Raw genomic sequence first — 25,917 nt, forward strand, 5'->3', positions numbered from 1 at the left:
CAGGAGGCACTCAGCCGGCGCTGGCTGGGCTCCCTGGGTCACCAAGCAGGCACCATCCCTGCCCCAGTCTCTGTGCCTCTGGCCGCCTGAGTCCTGCTTCCTCCCTGTGGAGTGGCGACGTCATGCCCGGTGGGTGGCTGCTGGCTTGAGGCTCCACGGGCCTCGTGGGGCGCGCTCCGACCAGACCCTCCTGCACTCCGCGGCCAGGGTCCCGGCCAACCACCCTGGTGCCGATGGGGCCTGCTGCACAGGTCAGCACCAGGCCTGGCCTCTTCACACACACGTGCCCAGCCCAGCGCTGGCACAGAGGGAGGCTGACCATCATCTGAACTAGCCAGCTCAAGCTCTCCGCCCAGAACAGCACACAGCTAACCCCGAGTTCACAGGCCACTCCCTCCCGGGGCCTCTGGGTGATCTGTCGGGTGGTGTCCCTTTACGTTTGCTTTGTGTTTTGAGGTGCGCAGTCCTGCGGGGGTTGGTCGGTTCACGAGGTGCCATGTCACCCACGAGGACATTTCATCACCCCCGAAAGAAGCCCCACCTCCCACCCTCTCCCATCCCTGGCAGTCTCTCTGGATGTGCCTGTTCTAGAAACTGCCTGGACGAGACAGTATGCGGCTCCTGTGTGGCTTCTTCCCCTTGGCAGGTCCCGTCCGGCTGAGGCTCGTACCAGGGCCCGCTCCTTCCCGCGTTGAGTCAAATCATCGAGTGGCCACACTGTGTCACCCACTCACGCATCCCTTGGGACGTTCCTACTATGAACATTCATGTCCACATTTCGCATGAACACAGGGGCCATGGTTTGGATCTAGAACGTCCCCCACAGACTCACCTGCTGCAGGCTTGGTCCCCAGCTGGAGGAGGAAACCGCAGGAGGCCGGCCCAGCTGGAAGCGCAGGTCCCTAGGGGTGTGCCCTTGCAGACCATGCTTTGTCCCTAGACCCTTCCCCACGCCAGTCCTCCCACTCCTGCCTGGCTGCCGGGAGGTGCGCGGGCCCCCTCCAGTGTCCTTCGGCCATGACACTCTGCCTGCTCTGCCCAGAAACCACGGCGCCGGCCGACCGTGGACTAAAACCTCTGAAACCTTGATCCAAAAATAACCCTTTCCTCCTCTAAGCTGATTTCCTCAGGTGTTTGGTCACAAAGACGGAAAGCTGACTAACAGTAGGTCTCTGTTCTTTGGGGCGCATCCCTGGCAGCCCTGCTAGGCCACTTGGCAACACCGGAGTCACCTGAGGACCTGCCACCCGCTCCTCAGTCCCACCAGCGACGCCCCGAGGTCCTCCTCTGCCCACGTCTTCACCCCCACTTGCTTGTGTCTTCTGTCCTAGCCAAGCTGGGCTGTGTCCACTGCCACCTAAGAAGTGAGTTCACACTTGTCCCCAAGTCCCCATGGCAACCACAGGAGGAAGAATGTCAGCTTCAGGGACGAGACAGCAAACAAATGGCCTCCTGGGGAAAGAAAAAGCCCGAGGTCCGACACTCCTGCCTCAGTTTCCCCTCCGCTCCAGAGACAGACACTCAAGCCCTACGGGGTGGGGAGGAGTCAGCTCCTTCCATTCGCCCTGGATGTTAGTTAGGTTTACACGAATTTCAGCCCCGGGACAAATGCCACTCAAACCCGTGGACTTCTGCCTACCAGGGACATTCCATAGAAGTGGGGTGATCTGATATGGGGTCTTCCAAATGTGCCACTCTCCTTCATAAGCCACCCTGTCACTTCAGTCCTGTCGACTAACAGGATTTACGATGCTCCTCTGACTTTTGCTGAAAATAGTAAATCCCCGCCCTCCATGACGGTCAGCGATACCTTAATACAGATTAAGCGGCCAGCCACGAGCAACTCATCGGAGGGCAGGTTCTGAGGTGCCGAAGGGACTCGGAGGAGCTAAGGCCAGCCTGTGCTCAGGCTTCTCAGATCACAGACCCAGTCACTGACCACATTTAAAGGAAGGGGCTGGGAAAGAGTCTATTCACCACCTCCAAAGGCCTAGGAAAGAGCCCAGGGCTGAGCAGGGGTCAGGGCTTCTCACCATTAGCTGTGCAGCCCTGAGACAAGGACTCACCCTCTCTGAGCCTCAGGAATCTTGTCTGTGGAATAGCAATGGAAACACCTGCGACTGCAAATCTCACAGGGTGGCTGTGAGTCGTAAATGGAACCAAGCTAGGTGAACCACTATGGTGAGGCAGAATTTCCATAGAATAGTATTTTTTCTCCTTTAAAAATGGTCATCGGGACTGATAATTATTTAAATTCACTGCAAACATGCGGTCACAGTTCAAACCCAGCTGATGAAGTCAACGCCACATCCCTAACCTGGCAAGTCCACTTGTAAGAATTTATGGGGCACAGTCCCAAGAAGGGGGACATAGGGGACAGTTCATCACGCCATGAGGTCAGTTGTATTGGCTCAAAACACTCCCTGTCCCTCCCTGTCCCTCCCCATGGAAGGACTATGCTGCCAGCCCAAGGACTCGGGGCTGGGCCACGTGGAACCGACAAGTGGCACATGACAGATCCCATTTCCGAGTTGACGGTGAGAACCGCCATGTTCCACTGTGAGCAGCAATGTCCCAGGTGAGGCTGCTCCGTCAGCCCGGCTCCCAGAGGGACAGTGGCGTAGCTCACCCGTCAACAGGTGAGGGCCATGTCACTTGAGAGAGAAAGAAACCACTGTTGAGCCCTTGAGATCGGCAGGGCCATTTGCTGCCAGGGGACAACTTCGCTGAAGGACACATGGCCACGTCCCACCAGTACAGAGCTACAGGCCAGCCAGACGTCCAGCGGAAGGACTAATACCCACCCAAAACCCCACTAAATGACATCTACGCTGGCGTACAAAAACATCCTCCATAGGTTGTTAATTGAACAAAGCTGAGTATAAAATAGTATTGGGTGACAAAGGACGAGTCAGTGACAAACAATGTACAAATCAATAAAAAAAATAATTCAGAGAAAACGGGGCAAAGCAAATGAATAAGCAATTAATTCACAGCAGGAGACCAGAGGGGACAACAGACACGCACGTTTAGGGGACATGGACCTCCCGGAACTCAGGAGGGCACACAGTCAGCCACCGCGAGGGAGTGGACACCGTCGGTGCTCAGTGTCCAAGGCCGCCCCCGCGGGTGCTGGGGAGGAGGGGGGAACCCGCTGACCCTGGTAGGGGGCGTGAAATGCCGCCAGTGCCCGAGGGAGGGTCCAGGGGAGAAGGGTGCTGTCGAGCGGGCCTTGGGGCAGCGCCTGCTGCTCGAGGGGTTCCGAGGCGGGCTTGTCCAGCGGTCTGCGCTGGCGGCCAAGCACCCACAGGCAGTGCGACACCACTCGTCACTGCTCCTGTGGGTCCGGAATCGAGGTGCAGGGTGTCTCTGGCTCGGGTCTCCCAGGGTCCCCGCTGGGCTGTGCCGGGGAGTGGCCTCATCTGCGGCTTGGCTGGGGTGCAGGGCAGGAAGCGGGAGGCGCTTCCACGCTCACCCACGTGGCTGTTGGCGGCCTCAGCCCCTCACAGTGCCCTTTCCCGGGGCTGCCTCAGGGCCTGGCTTCTGGCTTTCTCCAGGGCCAGCGATCCCGAGAGGGAATGGGGTGAGACGCGGTGGGAGGGCGTCCTGTGGGGCCCTGGGTTCCATCCCCAGCGCCACAAAACAGAGCCGAGGGCAACAGAACACTAGAGAGCACCCAACCTGCGAGCCGCGGTGTCCAGCAGTTAGCCATGCCCGTCCCCCTGCTGCACTGGCCTGCAGGAATCAAGTCAGCAGGTCCCTGCCGCCTCGGGAGAGGAGTCACCCGCTGCAGACAGGCTGCAGAGGCGGCTTTGGTGCAGAAGGACAGTTGCCGGACAGCAGAACTCTAGACAGACGTCCCCAGGAGGAAAGCATTGGACCACCATTGGCAGCACTTCCAAAACGCTGACTGCGTCCTGAGCGAAGTTACAGGGCGACACGTGTGGTCAGCTCCCTTAGGGCCACTGCCAGACACCAGCACCACTCGAAGCTATGCAGGGAGGTGACCCCACCTCCCGCCAGGGACTCGTGGGAGCAGGGAGCTGCGATGGCCCAGGGGTCAGGGCAGGTGGGCTGTGGCTGGCTGCGATGGCCCTGGGGTCAGGGCAGGTGGGCTCTGGCGGGCTGCGATGGCTGGATTTGTCACAAGAGAGCAAAACTCAGAGGACTTTATTCCCTCACCGAATGAGGCGTGTGTAGTGACAGAGGTGTTGCTGATTCCAGACTTTATAGGGACAGAAGTGGAGTTGGGAGGAGATGAGGTTTTTTTCTTTTTCTTTCTTTCTTTCCCCATTTTTCAGTCTCACCAACGAGGCCCAGAATTTTTGTGTAAAAAATAAAAATTTGGGGCTCGGGATGTGGCTCAAGCGGTAGCGCGCTCGCCTGGCATGCGTGTGGCCCGGGTTCAATCCTCAGCACCACATACCAACAAAGATGTTGTGTCTGCCGAAAACTAAAAAATAAATATTAAAAATAAAATTCTCTCTTGGGCTGGGGATGTGGCTCAAGCGGTAGCGCGCTCGCCTGGCGTGCGTGCGGCCCGGGTTCAATCCTCAGCACCACATACCAACAAAGATGTTGTGTCCGCCGAGAACTAAGAAATAAATATTAAAAAAAAAAAAAATAGAAACGTTAAAAATAAAATTCTCTCTCTCTCTTTAAAAAAAATAAAATAAAAAAATAAAAAATAAAAAATAAAAATCTCTTCAATCATCAAGTGAAGCTCAAAACCAAAATGGCCATGAAAGCCCATCAGCTCTGACAGCATGAGGGATTCCAGCCCGAGGAGGAGAACTGGCAATGAGGAAAGAAACCGCTGCCTCGCTGAGCAGTGGAGGTGGCGGTCCTGCCCTCTACCTGGCGGAAGCCATCAGGACCACAGGGGGCCCCCCAGAGTGATGCTCCCCTGGAGCTGAAGGGAGGAGGCTCCCAGGCCAGGGGCTGCCTCCCTGAGCCCCAGCAGGCCCAGCTTCCCCAGAGGGCGCCCAGAGCAGGGGTGGAAGAGGCCCAGGCCCGTCCCCAGCCCAGGCCCCAGCATCCACTGTTACACCACCTGACGTATGGTCTGAGGCCTGGGTGAAGACATGACAGCGCTGTCCCGGGAACGAATCAATTTTAAAATGAGAAACCTCCTTGTCTGCAGTGCACGGTGCCAAGGGGCCGACCGAAGACCCAGCTCAGAGACCATGAGCAGGACGGGCCTCGTGGGCAGGACAGGCAGCAGGGCCGAGGTGTGGCCCACCCAGGGGGTCGGTGCCCCCACAGCTGGACTTCCTGCAGAGCCGGACAGTGCCCTCCTCAGCCACACTCAGGCAGGCTGTTCTGAGCCTCCTGTGGGCCAGGCTGCAGCCCAGACTTCTGGTTCTGGACCCACCTACCTGGGTCCTAGCAAGAATCCCAGGTCAGCTTAGCAAATCTCCCCTCCCTCCATATCTGACCTCCCATCACATCTGATCATGTCCTGAGGTCAGAGACTTGACCTACCTTTACCCAGAATCCCATCTGAGGTCTCCTCCTAGGCACTTTCCCTGGCCCCACCCCACACCCCCTGGGCTCCTGGCTAAGTGCTCCCTGGGCTCCTGGCTTAGTGCTCCCTGGGCTCCTGGCTAAGTGCTCCCTGGGCTCCTGGCTAAGTGCTCCCTGAGCTCCTGGCTTAATGCTCCCTGGGCTCCTGGCTTAGCCCTCCCTGGGCTCCTGGCTTAGTCCTCCCTGGGCTCTTGGCTTAGTCCTCCCTGGGCTCTTGGCTTAGTGCTCCCTGGGCTCTTGGCTTAGTCCTCCCTGGGCTCCTGGCTTAGTCCTCCCTGGGCTCCTGGCTTAGTCCTCCCTGGGCTCTTGGCTTAGTGCTCCCTGGGCTCTTGGCTTAGTCCTCCCTGGGCTCCTGGCTTAGTGCTCCCTGGGCTCTTCGCTTAGTGCTCTCTGGGTTCCTGGCTTAGTCCTCCCTGGGCTCTTGGCTTAGTGCTCCCTGGGCTCCTGGCTTAGTCCTCCCTGGGCTCCTGGCTTAATCCTCCCTGGGCTCTTGGCTTAGTGCTCCCTGGGCTCTTGGCTTAGTCCTCCCTGGGTTCCTGGCTTAGTGCTCCCTGGGCTCCTGGCTTAGTGCTCCCTGGGCTCCTGGCTTAGTCCTCCCTTGCCTCCTTGTTCTCGGAGCTGAGCTGTCTCCCCTCTGCTTTGGGAGCTCCCACCTCGACGGCAAGAGTCTTGAATAAAGTCTTCCTTGCTGTTTTAACAAGCACCCAACTGTCTTCTTCCCTTTGAAGTCCAAAGCCTGGCTAGGACAGAGGGCCAGCTTCGCCCCTTGGCTGCATGGCTACTTCCCCGCTATCCCACCCTGGACAGAAACTGACCTAAGGAAGGGCTGGGGACAAGGAACTTGCTGGGAACCGCTGGGGCTGGTGGAGTGGAAGGACAGCTTCAGAGGAAACGAACCTTTGGGCAGACGGACCTTAGCAAAGAAGGCAGACCACATGATCCCACTCCAGGGAAGTCCACCTGAAAGGAACATCAGTGTCCCAGGAGCAGGAGGGCAGCTGGTGCGATGGGAGACACAGACGAGGCTGCGGTGCCAGCTCTGCCCCTACCTCCGTGCCCTTGGCCAAGTCACTTCCTCCTCAGAAGCACTGTCTTGTCATCCCCAGAGGTAGGAAGCGTGGGGAGTGGAGACAGCACAGAGTGCTGCGGAACCGCGGCCCGACAGGCCATAGGTCAGTTCTGCGGCAACCCCGATTCCAGGCCCCTGCACCTGCCCGGGAGCCGGGGTGCATTCCTGCCTGATGCTAACTGCAGGACAAGGCCAACCCACAAGCCAGGGGCTGTCTCCACAGGCCCACACACGACTCCCCCTTCAGAGCTAAACTTGGGCCTTTTCAAGACGCTCGCTCAGGGTAGCCAAATCGCAGGGAGGGCTGGTGACCTGGAGCAGGGGTGGAGCTCCTGCCAGCCCCTCCCTCCATGGAGGAACCTGTGGGAGGTGCTTGGGTGGCCAATGCCAGGGACAGACTGAGCGGGCCTGCCAGCCCTGGGTGCCGCCCTCTCCATCAGCCCACACAACCTCTTTGGCTCCCACGACAGCTCTTAGGGACACCCAGGACCTGCCTGGCGTGACCCCATGACCTCCTGAACAGTTGTGAAAGGGTTTGTTTCAGGCACAAGAGAAAATTGGCGCTGGAGGGCTTCACAGGTCCCGTTTGTGTTTCAAACACTTGGCTAAGGATTTTAAAATTAAGCCTTACCCCAAACAGTGATAAAATGCAGGCTTAGGAGATGGCAGAGGGACAGGGCCACCCACTTGATTACTCCAGTTCCCTGCACCTGAGGTGACTCCCCTGCAGAGCAGTTTAAAATCAGCAGCTCAGCCCAAGTCCTGACTAGCCTGGTGCAAGCCGCGACTGGGGCGCTGCAGTCCAAATGTGCAGAGCCAGGGGGTAGGAAAGGGCAGCAGGTGACACGGGTTCCTCACCAAGCCCCACCCAGGGCACTCCACCAGCAGGGCAGCAAGTCAGCCAGGGGCCAGACAGGTACCATGATGTGACAGAGCAGCCGATGGTGGCTTCTTCATTTCTGCGTCCACTGAGGACTAGAAACAGGTGCTCAGAGGGGGGAGGGCGCTTCAAGACACAGCAGAGCCCGGGTAGGGAGGTGGCGGTGGAACTGCGGAGTCTGAAGCAAAGTGCCACCCTGCACCCCGTGCCAGGGCACCCAGTCTGATCACACAGGGACTTTCACCTCAGCTGTGTAGGGGACAGCTCCTGAGGGTGCGTGCCCCGCCCCAGATAACCCCACTCACTTCACACACCAGCAGGGATTTCCCAGCATCTCCAGTTCAGAAGTGGTATCCAAGCAACAAGGACCCAGGAAGGAACCCAGCTTGGAGGATGCAGGTTCCCTTGGGAGACAGAGGAGGCGTGACACCTGGGGACAGATGAGGAGGGAGAGTACTCGGGCTGGGCCATGACAGGGCATGTGCAAGGCTCCGGGGCAGAGGGACTGTGTGTGCACAGATGGCAGGTGGCCAAGGGCACCTAGGAGTGCGGCAGGAGTATGGCCAGAAGCACCACAGGGACACCAGGCAGTCCCTGGCCGGGCCGCGCTCTGCAGCCTTCTGGCAAGTCCCTGAAGGAGGCGGAGGCTGGTGTAGGTGCACACAGGACGAGAAACGGCTTTGGAGCCACGAGAAAGGGGACAACCCGCCCACAGGAGAAGGGAAGAGGGATGAGCCAAGACGGCAAGGGGGCAGAGGGGCAGCAGCCGGAGGTGCTGGGCAGCAGAGCCTTAGGCTCTGGAGGGGCTCACACCAGTGTGCTCAGAATACTCCTGGGGCACCCCGAGGCCACCACTCACCAGGCCTGGGGCAGGGCTGGGAACCTGCATCCTCACACAGATGGACAGGGTCCACACAGGAGGAACACTGGCTCAGAGGGGACCTGGCAAGAACCTCAGGGAACCTCACTTGTCCGTCAGCACGCCGGCTGCTGCCTCTTAGATGTGCTAAGCACACCGCCATGAGCAGTAATCCTCTTAGCAACCTGCTCAGGTGGACGCCATCATTCCCATGTGTTATGGGCTGAACTGTGGCCCCCAAAGCCATACGCTAAGCCTTAGCCCGAGCACCACAGAGTATGGCTGGTTTTGGACTCGGTTTCCTTAAAGAGGTAGCTATGACCAAACTGGGTCATCAGGGGGTCCTAATGTGGTGTGCTCAGAACAGAGGGACGACCACGTGGGGACACGGAGGAAGACCGCTCCTACCAGACGCAGTGAGTGGCCTCGGGGGACACCAGCCCTGCCCACCTACACCCAGCTCTCAGACTGAGTCAACTGCAACTGCCATGGCAAAGTGGCCTGGGGGGACCAGGAAGAGTGCACACAGACACGCTGCTAAGAGGAGGAGCTGAGGCCACCCTGAAGCTTCAGGTCTGACCACTCACCTGGCTCCGCCCCTCAGCAAGCCCCGCGCTGGGGCAGGGAGCGGGATACTAGGTTAAGATTATGTCACCTATCTAGTTGGAGGGCACTTTGGGGAGCTGGCCTTATTTCTCTTGCCTTGTCCTACTAGGAGAAGCAGTAAATAGATAGAAACTGACCTGGATTGCTCCTGTCTGAACTCAAGAGCATGTGGGACCTTCATCGTTGAACAAACGAGCCATTAATAGCGGTTACACCATTAGGAAGTCCAGCTCCATGGCAGGACCGCAAACCCTAGTGTTGATATGGACTCTAAAATAGGACTGGTGCTCCCAGCAGCCTGTCCCGATAATTAATTGTTGAGTCAATTAATGATTTGTCGACCTTGACTTGCATCGCCTAGGTAAACATCATTCAGAGGTTATTTTATACTCCAAGGTCACCCAGTAGAAAAGTTTAACCCAGGGCTGGGGTTGTGGCTCAGCGGTAGAGCACTCGCCTAGCACATGCGAGGCCCTGGGTTCGATCCTCAGCACCACATAAAAATAAAATAAGCATATTGTGTCCAACTACAACTAAAAAATAAAAATAAATAAATATTTTAAAAAAGAAGAATTTAACCCATAGGTAGACTGCTGTTGTCTCTAGTAGAAGTTCAATACATTATTTACATGAACTAATTAAATTACGCTTCATAGCGTAGTCTCGTCTTATTATTTTATTCCTACCTCGTCGAGGGAATCTCAGTCTTACCGACTGCAAGTAAGAGAGAGTCAGACCCTCATTTAGCTATTCGCACAAGTCCCTATCTAAGGAGCAGATGACTCTGCTGTCTCCACACGGTCAGGACACTGGCCCCTGAACATGTCACCAGGCAAGCCATGTCTCGGACACCAGGAGGCCAGTCGTGGGGTTCCTGGTGAGCAGGTGGGGTTTTGTCCAGAGTTCCTCTTTCCTTAGGTGCATCCCTGCATGGAGCTAAGTGTTATTAACGAGGCTTTCGTTAACGAGATCATTTGGTCTGAAAGAAACTGATGCAAGGAAAGGACCATGCTTTGTCACTGGTATTCACTGTGCCACTCCTATTCATGACCAGGGGTCCAGCAGGGTGGCGGAGGCGAGGATAAGCAGTTGAGGTGAGGGTTTGTGAGCGCTGAGCTTGAACGCTTTCTCAGCTGACGGTGGCTTTTCAGCCAACTATGTACATTTCACTTTTTACTTTAGAAAGAGTTATTTCCTTTTCCTAAAGAGGTGTTCTTTAGGTTAACGTTGAAATTTACATTGAGATTGTGGGTTTAGTTTTTGGGGTTTTTTTTGGGGGGCGGGTGTTGTTTTTTGCTGTGTTTTGCTTTTGGATCATGGTTTCTTTAGGTAAGTTTGAAGTTGAGCTAGGGTTCTAATCTGGACAACCAGTTTCTCACCTCTACTTACAGGTCTTCACACTGGGGATACATTTCTGTCATCTAAGGCCCCCACTTTGTTATGGCAGCCTGAGCAAGGGCTGCCCCCACCCTGGGGTTGGGCACTATCCCTGGCAGGAGCTCAGGGGCAGTGGGAGGGGAGGATCCCACCTCCGCCTCGGGATCCAGTGTTGCTCACCAAGGTCTCCTAACCAAGGTCCTTAAGGTACCCAGCAGGTATAAGCACTCAGTAAATCGTGAACATCACCCAAAAGTTCAGAATCATCACCGTCCCTCTTACGCAGCCTCACGCCCTGTGGTGCCCACACAAGACCCCTGAACAGGCTCAGAGATCACCGGGCCACACTGAGGAAGAAGCCCCTCTAACTTGCCACACACGTTGAAGTCTCTGAAAGTGGGGTGGGGATCAAAACAACCAACAAGCCTATAATCCCAGCGGCTTGGGAGGCTGAGGCAGGAAGATTGCACGTTCAAAGCCAGCCTCAGCAAAAGCAAGGCGCTAAGCAATTCAGTGAGACTCTGTCTCTAAATAAAATACAAAATAGGGCTGGGGATGGGGCTCAGTGGCCGAGTGCTCCAGGGTTCAATCCCCAGTAGACCTCCACCAAAAAAGGGACCAAGATTTAACAGTTTCCAAGGCCGGCGCCCATTTGCGCAGGTGTACTGACAGCATGGCTCTGCTGTTCAGCTCAGGGGGCGTAAACAGAGACTCTCGGTCCCTCAAGCAGCTCTTCAGGGCCACAGCCCATGCCCTCAAGGCCATCAGTTAGCAGGGGCCAGCTGCCACCACTCCTTTGGGGGTGGGAACCATGCACCCACCTAGAGCCCAGAATCTGGGCCTCAGCAGGACTGAGATTCACGGCCTGGAGCTGGGAAGCCGGGGAAGTGCCCGGGTCTGAGGAAGAGGCTGGGGCCAAGTCTGCTGCTCAGTGTTGAAACGACTTCATATTAATACAGTTCTGCTCCTCAGAGGGGCTCTGCCGGTCTCCCTGGGAGGGAAGGGTCAGCAGGGCTGTGTGTTCTTTCTCGAGGTGTAAGGCAGACTCTGTTTCCTGGCCTTTTCCAGCTCCTAGAGGCCACCTGCATTCCTTGGCTGGTGGCCCCTTCCTCTGTCCACAGAGCCACAGGACTGTGCCTCTGTGCACACCTCCACAGTCACATCTCCTTCAGGGTGCTGACAGCTGAGACAGGTTCTCGTTGTGTGTGCGTGTGTGTGCCTACACGCCTATGTGTCGCACTGGGGACTGAACCCAGGACCTGTGCCAGACAAGTTCTCTAACACTGAACTCTTTCCCCAGCCCTTTGATTTTATTTTGAGACAGAGTGTCACCAAGTTTCCCAGACTGGCCTTGAACTTGTGATCCTCCTGCCTCAGCCTCCCAAGTCACTGGGTTTACAGGCTGCACTCCGTGCCCAGCTAGGTTTCCTACTCTGATAACAGCAGGTCCTCCTTGTGATCAAGGACACTTTCCCCATTTCAAGATCCTTGATCTGCATCACATCACAAAGCTTTGACCATGTAAGCCACATACCCTGGGGTCTGGGGTTAGGACGGGACCTCATAGGAGAGATGTGGGGATCCTGCTGATAGGAGAAAGACAGACTCACAAAGTGGAGCAGTGGGTGCATAAGACCCCCGGGCGGTTTAAAGGCATTCTGAGAGGGCCCTCTGGGGGCTTTGATGCCCAGAGGTGCAGGAAGGGTAGGAATCTGCATAATAACTAACTTCCCCCAACTCCCCACACACCCAAGTATCTGGAGCAGAGAGCGTTCAGGTGGGGGAGTAACTCAGATCTTGTTTGTGTTAGTCTGGTTCTCCAGAGAAACAGAGCCAGCAAGACATACAGAGATAAACAGAGACCTATCGTAAGGCACCGGCTCACAGAATCCTGCAGGCCGAGGAGAAACCCCACCACCTGACTCTGCAAGCTGGGGACGCGGGACAGCCCGTAGTGTGGATTCTAATCCAAGGCGAAGACCTGAGAGCCAGGAGCTCAGCGTCCCAAGGCAGGAGAGAAGGGAGAGCAAGTTCACCCCCCTCCCTCTTTGTGCCTATCCAGACCCTCAAGGGATCCGATGCCAACTGCTGATCCCAAGCCCAGCTTCTTCCAGAAACACCTTCCCAGAACAGTGCCTCACCAGCTGCCTGGGCACCCCTTAGCACAGCCCGGCTGGCACACACGGGGCACCACCAATCGCACTGGTCAATAAGGGGCACAGACCTGCTCTGCTCTGGCACTGCCAGCCGAGGGGCAGACACACCAAGTTCCAAAGCAGATCTGTCACCTAGGAACTGCCATTAACCTCTCTGGGTCTCAGTGTTGTCTGTGAAACGGGATCCTGGCCATCGCCTGCCTACTGGGGAGTTCCTGGGAGACAAAGCAGACACAGAGCCCGGGTCTCCGTTCAGGGGTGCTGTCCCCGAGGCTGCCCCTCCACATCCCACAGGGCCAGGCTCTATCCGCAGCTCAAGGATGGAGGCAGCGTCGACTTAAGTCCTTCACACTTACTAAATCTAACAGGCCATTACAAAGGAGTTCTGGAAATGAAAAGCTGTGGTCTGGCGTGAGCCATAAATCACCCACTTATGGATACACATATAGTAAGTCATTAGCGCTAACACCATCTGCAGAAAACGCTTCCCAGAGAATTAGGCCCCCTACAGTTTGGCTCTAAATAACTCCATTCTCTACTGGAATAAGCCAAGGCTCTTGGCCAACATTAAGTGCTCGCTGAAGGTGAGAGTGCTCACACCCACAGATGACGATGGTTAAGTGGCCCTGTCCTAGTCTTAAAATAAAAACCAAGTCAGAAAAAAAAATCCATTGCTCCCCAATATTAATAAGACAAAGGAACTAACATGAATATAGCACTTTGACACATGATAGCTCATAGAATCCTCATGCAGCCTTTCAGGTCAGTGGGACTTACATGTTAAGAACCTCAGACTCAGTTAAGTGACTTGCTTGAAGTTCACAGAGCCACGGAGCAAAGAACCTCGAAGCCCACCAGGCTCACCCCAGCGCAGAGCTGGAGGAAGTAACTGCACGACCTTCCTGTAGGTAGCTCCCGGGAGTGACCTAGGACTTACTACACATTCTGGGTAACAGACCCGTCTCTGGGAAGCGCACGTCTTGAAATTCTGTTTAACATGGAACACAAAACACTCTCCACTCAGCCGTGGCTGCACACCCAGGAGGGTGGGGAGGGTGAAGGACTCCAGATGGACCCAGGTGACTGAGCCCTTCCACAGGCGGCAGAGGCCGCTGGGAGGCGACTGCACTCCTCCCTCCGAGATGCCACGCGCACAGTGTGAGGAGAGGTGCGTCCCAGCGCACTCCCACCCAGCAGAAGCGCTCCCTGGGCTTGGGGAAGGAGGGCTGGTCAGGGGACCTGGGGCCTGGGGCTGAGCTAAACAGTCAGCAAAGACCAAGAGCCAGGGGACAGAAGGAAAGGGCAGCGTGTCTGGGGAATGGCAGCGGCCCAGCTCCCTGGGATGCAGCGTGGAGATGGGATGGGAGGCTGCGATGGCCAGCTGCCCGGGCCGGGAGCCTCACGCACCTGTTCGAGAGCGCTGGCCAATTTCAAATGCACAGGGAGGTGAGAGGGGGACACTGCCCAGACTTCCCAGGGAGAACCACACATGTGTCACTCATTTACTCATGTGCCCAGGAGGAGAGCAAGCACCGAGAGGCCGCACAAATCCTCCCCGTGCCGGGGACTAGCAGGCCTCAGGCCAGCTGCAGGGCTTCAATTCTCAGCCTAACTGGGTGCACAGGCCAGGGTGGCGCGGCCTGGCCTACCTTGCAGGTGACAAGGCACAGCTCAGGGCACAGGTGGAAGGCCAGCCAGCTGCACACACCCAGGTGGATAGTACCCCACCAACTGCCTGTCCCACCCTAACCTCCAAAAGCGGTTGGTCAAGGCTTTGAAAACAGGATCGACCACAGGGCTCCCACCATCTGCTGCTAACAACCCGAGGATGGCGGCCAACTCCTTCCACACACTCCAACCCCCCACCTTCCCAGGGAGCCCGCCCTGCACTCATTTGGAGAAGCAACTCAGAGGAAAGGTGGATAAGCCTCTATCTACCCGAACATAATTCACTCCACACCCCCCAGAAGAGACTGGAAGGAAGGCCGTTCTCCCGTGGAACCTCTGCCCCCGGGGTGTGGTCCCTCTGGGACCTGGTCACCCTCAAGGCACTGACACCTGAGATGGAGTCTTGGCACCTCAAGAGAGGACAAAGGACAGGCCCATGGGGACACCATCCTTTCCTCTCCTGACCTTCTGCTCCCTCCGGGGCCACACTTCCAGGCAAACGCTCAGGGATGATCTGCAGCAGGTCAGATGACAGTGAAATAACGTGTTTCCTGAGCAGTATGTCCCCAACTGCTTTTTCACTTCCCTGCTGCTCCCCGGAGTGGGGCAAGGCCAGCCAGACTCCGTGCCATAAGGAGACAGACCAGCAGCCAGCTCCCAGCGGCACTGACTGGCCCCAAGTGAGCCTGGAGAAGCAGGGCCCCGGGACGCGAGGAAGCCAGGCGGCACCCGCGGCACACACTTGATATGCACTTGCAGCTGCACTTGTGGCATCTTAGAGCCACAGGCTGTGTCAGGAGGCCACTCTGCCCGGGGCCCGCGGCCTTCCCCGCGAGGCCAGGTCAGCTGGGTGCTGGGAAGGGAGGCCACCGAGACCAGCTCTGAGCAAAGTTTGCAGAAGCAGGAGCTGGGAAGGCCAAGTCCCAGGAGAGCAGCAACCCCACCCAAATCACGGCCCCACCCCCCCCTGCACTGCCACCTGGACCCAGAGTCGGGGACAAGTCATCCTCTGTATAACAGTCCTGTCTAAGGACTTAAGGCCTCGGGCTGGCTGAAACAGGTCAGTCTAAGTGATGACGGGAAAGAACGTGTCTGGATTGAAAACCCCGAGGGTGGAGAGGGATCCTGACGCTAAAGGTGAGAGGCACCCAGAGTTCAGAACCCAGCGACCCCAGCAGAACAGCTCCACCCGCCAAGTACCAGCTGCCTCCAGGCAAGAGGGCGGAAGGACTGCCACTGTCACCAAAGGTCAGTGGACAGGCAGGGCAGGCCCAGGGCAGGGTCTGCACCTGCTGTCACTCCCCCAAAATGGGGCTGACACAGCAGGCGCCCAACGCCCGCTACTCAGGCTGTTGAGTGCTGTCCCCAAAGCAGGAAACTGAGGCAGAAGGGAAATTACTTTCTCCCCCAAGGTCACCAACAGGTAGTTGTGGGTGAGTCTGGTCTTGAGTTCACCAGGTCTCCGGAACCCAGACTGACCTCAGAGCGCTGGGCCCCTGCAGAGCATCACTACAGAGCTGGCCCAGGAGATTTCTGCACAACAGGCCACTTACAGTGTAGGGCGGCTGCCATGGTAACCAGAGTCTTAACCACTTTGGCATTTCCACAACCTCTGATTGATCCGGAGCTCAAAATTAACATTACAATGAACCAGTTATTTGCATTTAATTTATTTTAATTGGCTTTTACATAACAGCACAGTCTGGGTTTCACCCTTAATAACCACAGGGCCCACCAACAGGGAGACCCTGCAAACAGCTGGCTGCGGCTCATGCTCTTAGCTGTCCGTGAGTGCAAAGATTCCCACCTGAATGTCTTTCTTCTTTTTTTTATATTTTTTTAGTTGTCAATGGACCCTGATTTTTACTTATTCATTTACATGTGGTGCTGAGAATCGAACCCAGTGCCTCACACGTGCGAGGCAAGAGCTCTGCCACTGAGCCCCAGCCCCAGCCCTCACCTGAATTTCTTAAAGTCCCTTTTGCCTAATGCTCCTCTTCCCTGAGGAGACAAAACCTGGGCTGTCAAGTTCATCTTTCAGAGTGTGCTCTTGGCCCACATTTAAGAATGGAAGACGAGGAGGCTCAGTCTCTGTGAAGTAGCTGCAATGCTCCTTGATGTCCCCGGGGCCTGGGAGAACCCTGGGCTGGACACCCCCAAGGTCACTGTGGGATGACCCATGGCCCTCGTTCATGTGTACGAAACCCAGACTGTGCCTGTTTCTGCTGTTCTCGTCATAAGTGAGGAGCGGTTCTGGCGGCCAGGCCTGTGGAAGACGGGCCGGCTCCAGGGACGGGGTAGGAGGGTGCCTCACAAGGCGCCCAACACCTGGAACCCCCAGCAGGCCACAGCCTGGACTCCTCTGAGTTCCATCCACCCTGCGCCAGGCAGAGGCCCAAGGCCAGACCCAAAGTGGAATCCAGGGACAGACTGGACCCTCTCCACTGGGTCGATGGGTGATGTCAAGTACGAAGCTCACGGGAGACACCTGGGAACAGGACCTGTCACTGGAGATGCCCAGAGTGCTTCTTGAAAACCGAGTGGGTGCTGGCCAGGGACAGGAGGGGAGGGGCAGCCAGAGATCCCCAGCAGCAGAGGCAGCAGGTGAGGAAGCCCGGAGAGGGGCAGGGTGCTCGGAGCTGCCAATAAACAGGGTCTAAGTCGTCGGCCGGGGGAGACCTGAACCCTGGCCATCTTAGAGGCCTGAGCCCTGGGATGGGGGGAGTAAGGCAGAGAGGGAGGAGCTGGAACGTCTCCCAGGCCTGTGGGCAGTGATCAAGCTGGGGGACTTGGAATGACATGTTCTGTGTTAAACACTGCATCCATGAGGATGCTTTTGGCTGCAAACAATATAAAACCTGACAAGTAGTAGTTTAGGCAAGAAATAGTTCTCTTTGTGTCACAAAATAAAAACAGGGGCAAGGGCCCAGGGTTCAGGCAGGGTTCAAGAGGCCATCAAGCACCCAGTTTTCTTCTGCTTCGTGGTCCTAAGCACATGGATTTAGCCTCATGTCACAAGAGGGCTGCCCTACTTCCAGAAATTATATCAGCTTTCCAAGCAGGAAAAAGACAGAGGGGCCAAAAGCCGTCTGTCTTGGGGTTTGGGGTGTTTATTCAGAAACGGAAGCCCTTTCAATCGGCCTTGAACTTAACCTCTCATCACCAAAACTCTCTGGGTGCCCCTGGCTAGGAGGGCGAGGCTCTTGGGAGAGAGGTCCTTGCACTTGCTCTTCCAGTGTCTGCCAGTCCCTCCTCGGCCACGCCCTTGTGTCTTTCAAGACTTTGCTGGAAGGTCACCTTCCCTTCGCATTCTGAGCACGCTATGTACCCGTCTCTCTGTATACCTGAAAGAAATGAAACCGTGCGTCCGCACGGAAACTGTGCACTAAGGTCCCGGCGGCGGCATCATCTGTAACAACCTGCAGTGAAAACGACCCAAATGTTCATCCACAGAGAAGTGAACCCACACGTGGCCCAGCCACGCAGTGGGGTATTTAATAATGCTGCCACACGGAAGAGCCACGGAAACATGATGCGCAACGAAGGAGCCAGACACAGAGGCCACATATTTTATGACCATTTATCTGCAATGCCCAGAACAGGCAAATCCACAGAGATAAGACATGAATCACTGGCTTCCAGGGCCTGGGGCGGGAGATGGAGGAGTGCAGGCTGACGGCCAGAGGATTTCTCCGGGGATGATGAAAAGATTCTCGAATCAGTAGTAGTGGACGCTCACCCTCGTGATACTAGAAAACAAGTGAGTTGTACGTGCATCTTTTTTTTTTTTTTTTTTTTTTTTTAAGAGAGAGCGAGAGAGGAGAGAGAGAGAGAGAGAATTTTCAATATTTATTGTTTAGTTCTCGGCGGACACAACATCTTTGTTGGTATGTGGTGCTGAGGATCGAACCCGGGTCGCACGCATGGCAGGCGAGCGCGCTACCACTTGAGCCACATCCCCAGCCCGTACGTGCATCTTTAAACTGCGGTTTTTGGGATATGTGAGCTATATCTTGATTTTAAAAGTTTTTTTTCTTTTGTTCATTTATAAAACAACAGAATCGAACCCAGTGCCTCACGCATGCTAGGGAAACACGCTACCACTGAGCCACAGCCCGGCCCTTAATTTTTAAAGTTTTTCATTCAAAAACCAGAGGAAGCCCCTCCCTCTCTTATCCCCACCACAGAGAACGCCTCCTGCAGTCACTGCTCTTTGTCACCGTCCCCTCCCTGCGGAGGGCCGCTACCCTACACTATGTGATCGGCACACTACTGTCCTGTCCATTGCTCCCAAGTAGAAACGTAGGGAGGGCAGGGTTCCTGCTGGACCGTCCTTGTCACGCAGTCAGGCAGACAGCCTGTGAGTCACTCGGTGAGTGACAGCTTGAGTGACAGCGCTCGCTGCTGACAGGGTGTCTCTCACCCGGGGGTTCTCCCTCCAGGTCCAGTTTCTGCAGAGACTGCTGAACACGGTCCCTGCCTTTGGGAGGTCCCCAGCCAGATGAAAAGATGATGGCCCTGGTTTGGAAGTGAACGGCCAGGCCACGGGAGCCTGAGCACCAGGGCCTCGGGAAAAGCCCAGGAGGCTTCTGGCAGGAAGGGGCGGCCTAGAGCAAAGCCATGACCTGGGAGGGGACAGGAGGCTTCGAGAGCAGGACAGCCCTGGGTAGGCGGGTAGCCATGAAGCGAGCTCTTCTCTCGGTGCTGAGAACCAACATGTGCTTCCCCTTCCCCACAATCCAAGACCCAAGACCTGCCGCCGGCGTCCCCTGTGCCCAGGGCCAGCTACACTTCATGAGGCCTCAGTCAGCTGTGAAGCAAGTCCCCGAGGATTTAAGGTGCAGGTGCCCACATGCCCAGCTTGTTACTGACACCAGGGATCCAGAGGTGGCCGCCCTCGGGAACAGGTTCAAGGGGAGCTGCCCGAGTCAGGCCTTTGAGTCGGGCTCGGCTGGCAGGGTTTGAAGGCGCCTTTGAATCTGGGTGCTCAGTTCCCAGGCTGCGCGGGCCTGGCGGGCATCGGACAGTCCTGGAGGTGGGCGAGCAGAGGCGCGTGTCTTCCCGTTTCCTAGGTGAGGCTCGGGCCTCACATCCTGCAGGAGGGAAATGAAAGGCACAGGCTGGCCAGAGGCGGGAAGGAAAAGGGCTGAGGCCCGGAACTCCGCTTCCACAGGGAAGGCAACCGGTGACGTCTGACAGTCACGTGCCAGGGCGCAGGCTGAGTCCAGAGCCCTGGGCGCCTGCATGGGTGTGGCACTCTACAGTCTGTAAGAGGTTTAAGGATAATTATTGCAACACGCCTGTGAGGCAAGGGGCATTATTCCCATTTCACAGATGAGAAAACGGATGCGGTCAGGCAGGGCCCATCAAAAGGGAGGCCCGGGATGGGCGTGGCTCAGCGGTGGAGGGCTCGCCCTGCGTGTGTGTGGCCCTACATTCCACCCCCAGCACTGCAAAAAAAAAAAAAAAAGGAAGTGGGTCTTTAGGACCCCAGGGTGTGCAGCAGGCACAGGGTGGGTGCTGTGTGGGCCTCAGAGAGCGTGAGGACAGGGCCACAGGAAGAGTTCTTCCTTCACAGAGCATGGCCCGGTCACTCCCCTAGACCATACGGGGTCAGTCAGCCTCAAGAAACCTGGTCTTCCCAGCGGGAACTCCAAAGCTGGTGTCTGCACCCGGGCCACGCGAGGCTGAGGCCCGTTTTCACCCTCTGAGCTAGAGACCCAGGTCATGCCGGGCAGAGGCGGGGGTCTTCCCCATCGCCCACGCCCGGCTCTGCCACAGCTTCCTTTTGCACCACATGCACCTTCTCAGGTGGGTACGAGGCTCCTGTGGCCCCCATGAGTCACCAAGCAGGTGCCAAGCAGGCGTCTGCAGGCGGCTCCCGGAGCCGGGGGAGGACAGAGTGCAGGACTCTGACTGCTGCGGTGCAGGGGCTGGAGGGGGCCGAAGCCCAGCCAGATGGCAGGAGGAAGGGCACTGCGAGCATTCTGCAGACCAAGCACCGCCAGGAGCTCCCCACCAACCGCCCAAGACCCCTCTAGGCACCAGGGAACAGGGAGCTCCCAAGAGGCGTGGCAGGCCTGTCTTAGGGTACAGTTACCAGGGCTGACTGGAAGCGCTGTGAGTGACAGCAAATCAAACAAGCAGATGTCACCCGCTGGCATCCTCTCCCCCACCTCCCGCCAAGATTCCACCCGGGCTCTCACGGGGGCTGGCGCTGAGTCAGGAGTAGGTCAGCCCGCGTCCTCCTCACTTTCCCAGAGCCTGTGATTGTTACGGTTCGGATCTTAAATGTCTCCCAAATGCCATAAGCTTGGTCATCAGCCTGGGGCACGATCAGGAGGCAGTAGAACATCCAGGAAATGGGTCCCAGTGGAAGGAAGTTAGGTCGTGGGGTGTGCCCTTGGAGGGGATATTGGCACCCTGGCCCCAAATTCTTTCTCTTTGTTTCCTGGTCATCGCGAGATGAACAGGCCTCTCTGCTATGTGCTCCTACCGTGATGTACTCTGCTGCCACAGACAAGGCCAGCCACCATGGATTGACACCTGTGAAACTATGAGCTAAAATCAACTCTTCCTCCTTTTGAGTTGTATGTCTCAGGTATTTTGACACAGCAGCGAAAAGCTGACTAACACAGGGATCTGCCATGACACAGCCCACAGGGATCATGTCACAACACAGCCCACAGGGATCTGCCATGACACAGCCCACAGGGATCTGCCATAACACAGCCCACAGGGATCTGCCACAACACAGCCCACAGGGCAGGGTCCGGCAGGCTAGCTTCAGCGGTGCCACAGGGCCCACATCAAGGCTGGCATATAACATGTAACTGTTTTAGATAGAAAATGTTCCCCCAAAAGCTCTTGTGTGAGACAATGCAAGAAAGTCTGGGGATGAGGTGACTGGGTTATGAGACCTTAAACCCCTGAGGGGGATTAACAGGTGGTAACTGTAGGCAGGCAGCGTGTGCTGGAGGAGGCATGGGGGCAAGTCTTTGGGTACCTATTTTGCCCTCGGTGAGTGCAACGCTCTCTGCTTCCTGGTGGGATGTCCTGGGCTGCTTTCCTCTGTACTCCTCCACCAGGGTGTCCTTCCTCACCTCGGACCTAGAACAGTGGAGCTGGCCATCTACGGACTGAGACCTCTGTGAGTGCCAAGGACACTTTTCCTCCTTTAAAACTGTTCCTGTCAGGTCTTTTGGTCACAGAAGTGCAAAAGGTCAACCTGTTGAGTTCTAAAAGATAATCATCAACCGCACTAAAGAAGCATCCCTAGCTTTATTAAGACTCTGTTGTTGTTTTGGATCAACAGTCTTGATGCATTTAAGCATATCTGGCAGAAAAAGGGAGGGTGCAGCATTAATAATTAAGCGAAACAGAACTGAAGGCAAAATTATGCCAGATACCTCAATTAGAATGCCTGACCTTTGTTTTAGAAAAACTTAATTCACACTCACTCTTCCAGAAATCTCCCCCACAGTGAGGCTTATTCCTCTTTCGGGACAACTGGCATACCCAGGAAACCACCGTGCCATACCTGGTCTCCATAGCAACCTACCTGTCTCCAGCGATGGGAGAGCATGCTTCCTGCCTCGGTGTTGGATCCTGGAAAAACCTAAGGACCCAGCATTTAAAGGAACAATTTCTGAACACAGCATCCATATATATATATATATATATATATTTTTAATTTGGCTTCCTTGTGGTTGGTGACTGAAATTATGTACCAGATATGACGGAATTTTGCTGATAATTGCAATCTTCTTTTTCCAGATCATAAATACAGATAGTGGACTATAAAGAGGTGATTTATTAAATCTCTAATCCAAGAAACTATACGCAGACGCTGAGCTCACAGCAATGCAACCTCGGGATCCCCCATTTTATGCCTGTTATTTGCCTGAAGGTGGCCCGTCCTCAGCATCTCTCCCCCTCCCTCACCCTGGAATGAATCTTTCATATTAGGCAGTTTCTCTGATGGCTGGCCTCTTTTCATAACTTTCCATTGCTGACTCAATATCCTGGACTCAGATTAAACCTCTGAAAAATGATGGGGATGAACATCTTTTGGAGGGACGCTGCAGAAGTCAGGCATGGCCCTAATGAAGGCTGAGATGGCTTCCCGGCCAGCACATAAATACAGTCAAGCCAACGTCAACTGAGGTCTGAGTCACAGGGAGAGGAGGAAGGATCCCCACCAGGAGCCCTCCGATTCACAGGGCTGGAGACCAGCAGGTCCATTCCCTGGGGGTCGTGCAGGAGGGGCAGGGAAGGTACAGAAAAGGTTATTTTCAGAAAGGGAGCTGGAACATATTAGCCAGCTGGGGAGACAGGGGGAGATGCTTCCCAGGGAAGCAGGGACTGTGGTACTAGGACATCAAATACCAAGGTGAAAACAGCAGGAGCCTCAAAGCCTCCCCCAGGTCAAGTGGACACCCACATTCAAGAAAGACGCTGCATCATGAACAACTGCACCCTGCCACACTCCAACGGTGAATTTCTCAGAAGACTCAGAACATCTTTCTTTATATCCAGTTAATGCACTTGCTCAGTATTGAATTTAGATTCACTTAACAAATTCTAATGGTGCATTATGACAAATTTCCATTAATTCAAATAATCACAAGTATGGAAGTTATGGGTTCCAGCCAGTCTGAGGACAGAGAGGAAGTCTGCCAGGCAAATTAAGAGGGTAAGCCAGATACACGTGCAAACAAGGAATGGCACTGGCGTTCCTTTTAAGACCATTTTTCTTTCTAATTGCTAAAGTAACACATGCCCAGTGGAAAACTCAGAATGTATAGAAATATGAAAAAGCAGGAGAGAAGCCACCGTGATCCCATCCATCACCCACTATGAACCACTGAGTATCCTCCCTTCCCATCTGCTTTCTCTGAGTTTTTTCTCTTGCAAACATAAGTGAAGTAAAGCTCCGTGTATAATTCTATATCATGCCTCTCAATCCTATGCTTAGGAGAAACGCTTTGGTGCTGATTTTCAACCCCTTTAACTAATTCCTATTATCCTACCACCACTAATATGCTAATATCAAAGGATTCTGAAGAATTCACTAGAAACTTCAAATGGAGGCAAAATCCGGTTAGGAGTCTGCAGTACTAAATATACTTTTTGTCTGAAATGATATGATTACTCTTCCTGTACAATACTTCCTAACGTGGACTTTTCTTTAATTTGCAATTAGTCAAAACAAGGAGTTCAGTTTACCAGTCTCTCAGGTGATCAGTGGTGTAACTTTCCAGGAAGAACATAAAAGCACTGCTATAATAAGGAGGGCAATCTCCTCCGCAGCGGCTTTTCTTGCTGGAGCATCCTCTTAGGGAATAGGAAACGGTGTCTAAATAAGGCACTGGGTCTGGAGCCTAAGGACCAGCTCATCCGCCGACCTCCACCTTGCTCTCCCCAGAACTAACACACTGCAATCATCCCGCCAGTTCTCTCCTTTAACCATGAGACCCTGTCTTCTTAATCCCAGCTCCCTTTGTACAGGAAGCTAAAAGAAAAGGTTGACTGGTGACAGGCAGATGACACCAACACACAGAGCCCCTACCCTAACCTCAGTCCCTTCCAACCCCCATGTCTCCTTCTACCTATGCTCCCCAAATTTCCCCTTCTGAATTGCAACACCACCTCTTAATATGCAGTTGCCAAGGTGTCTATGTTTTCTAGTTCATTTTTTCGGAGTCAGTTTAGCAATGCAGACTCTCTCTGTGCTCTGCATTGGGTGTACCTACCATGCAAGTTTACATTTTTAAACACTTTTCCTGAATTGTTGAGCTGATGGTGGATTTAGGGGTTACCTAGCCATAAGCCCCATTTGCCAAATGAGGAAGCTGAAATCTGGAGAGGAAGCATTTCTTATGCCAAGTCAAAACCAGACATTAATAATGGAATGGGGGCCACTCCACCAACCCATAAAGACTTGATGGCTTCCAGACCACTGCACTGCAATTTTAACAAATGCATAGAACAAACATGCACCAATCAACGACGTGCACAGAAAACACACTAGTGCACTGACCACTCAGGCCTGCAAAGCAAGCCCTTCAGGCAAACTGTGAAGATTTTAAATAATTCAAGGTACTTGCCATCCTACAGCTGAAAGCGTGGGGGGCGGTTACACCAGACCTCTGGGCATTCATGTGTTCCAGGCCCGTGGTACTAGGAATGAGGGTCATCAAGGAGAAATTCATCAGGGTCCTAACTGAAGAGGCCCACTGCCCTGGGAGAGGTGGACAAATACGATGCCCAGGAATAAGGCCAGGCTCCATCCAGAATAATCTGTCCTCCCTAGAGGGCAAAGGAGAGCAGCACAGAGCAGGTAACACTGGCTTGCTGCTGGGCCCAAAAGAGCAGGTGAGACTTCCCGGCCCAGGATCTTCCACAGCAGTAATTCTCATGGAGCTACTTTCAGAATCACATTGCACCACCCATCCATTGAGTTCTCTGTATCTACAATCCTCCCTTCCACCCCCCTCAAACGGCAGGAAGACTGTAAAGAAGAGCTGGGATGGCAATGTGACACAATGGCCCAAAGACTGAGAATCAAGATTGCGACTGTGTGATGACAGTGGCGATGGCGATCGTGGTAGTGAGGGCGATGTTAGTGATGGTGGTGTGGTGATAGTGATGGTGATGATGGTGACCGCGGTAGTGTTGGTCGATCATGGTGGTGATGGTGATGGTGGTCATGATGACGGTGAAGGCGGTCATGATGGTAACGATGACGGTGATCGTGGTGATGGTGATGGTAGTGATGCTGAAGATAAAAATGATAGTGACCGTGGCGGTGATGATAGTGATCATGGTGATATAGTGACTGTGATGACATGTTTGTCTTGGGGAGCCAGCATCTGGCCCAAAACAAGCCATGGGGGAAGGAATTATGAGTCATAATGAGCCCTTTGCGTTACTTGGAGGATCCTGTGAGAGAAAATTTGGAATCCCTTTCCTGTGCTACATTCTCTCTCCCCACTCTCACTAACACTGGGGGAAGCAATTCCAAAATCCATAAGCACCCACCGGACGGCAAACTCCAAGGACCGTTGGCCATGCCATTCTGTTTTCATGTCCAGTAACAGTTTATCTCCAAAAACATATATTGACAAAAGTGGCCATTCATCATCCGCATTTCAGAAAAAAAGGGGAAAGCAGCCACCAGACAAGCCAAAGACCTTCACCCCTGACTCCACCAAAGGCCTATGTCCACCTGGGCTGACTGGGAAGACCTGCAAAGCCACCTGGGTTTTATGTCCACTGCTAGAGGTCAAAGCCCCACCGCACTGTCTAGGTCATGCCAGAAACCAGGGACCCAATGGCACAGCTGAAGGGATTTTTTTGGAGGGGTACCAGCAATTGACCTCAGGGGTACTTACCCACTGAGCCACATCCCCAGCCCTTTTTTTGTACTTTATTTAAAGACAGGGTCTTGCTGAGTTGTTTAGGGTCTTCCTAAGTTGCTGAGGCTGGCTTCGAACTTGCAGTCCTCCTGCCTCCAAGCTGCTGGGATTACAGGTGTGTGCCACTGAGCCTGGCAGAAGGAATTTTAAAGAAGCTCATTCTTGCCACTGCTACCGACACTAGGGTGAGGGCTGGGAGGTTGGGGAGCCACCCGTCCTGCTGCCCATGGCCCTGCCTCAGGTCCTGGTCTGGGCTACCTTCGGGACATCCATATTCCCTTGGCCAGAAGTTCCCCCAGCCACATGCATTGAGTAAGGAACACTGCACAATCCTGGGGAGGATTTTTTTTTTTTTT

At 54.8% G+C, this 25,917-nt stretch overlaps 1 protein-coding gene across 4 annotated transcripts in view; it reads right to left on the reverse strand.

The window, feature by feature from the left end:
- Positions 1-25,917, reverse strand: part of Hpcal1 (hippocalcin like 1) — a 91,320-nt gene that overhangs the window by 58,429 nt on the left and 6,974 nt on the right. Inside the window, exon 1 of one of the 4 annotated variants that reach the window (XM_078029672.1) lies at positions 833-1,062. The exons of the other annotated variants lie outside the window; for them this stretch is intronic. The gene's annotated coding sequence lies outside the window, so the exon portion shown is untranslated. Of the gene's footprint in view, positions 1-832; positions 1,063-25,917 lie in introns of those variants that run through there. 4 annotated transcript variants of the gene reach the window in all.

The sequence above is a fragment of the Ictidomys tridecemlineatus genome, chromosome 12 (genome assembly GCF_052094955.1).
Source record: "Ictidomys tridecemlineatus isolate mIctTri1 chromosome 12, mIctTri1.hap1, whole genome shotgun sequence".
NCBI classification, from domain to species: Eukaryota; Metazoa; Chordata; class Mammalia; order Rodentia; family Sciuridae; genus Ictidomys; species Ictidomys tridecemlineatus.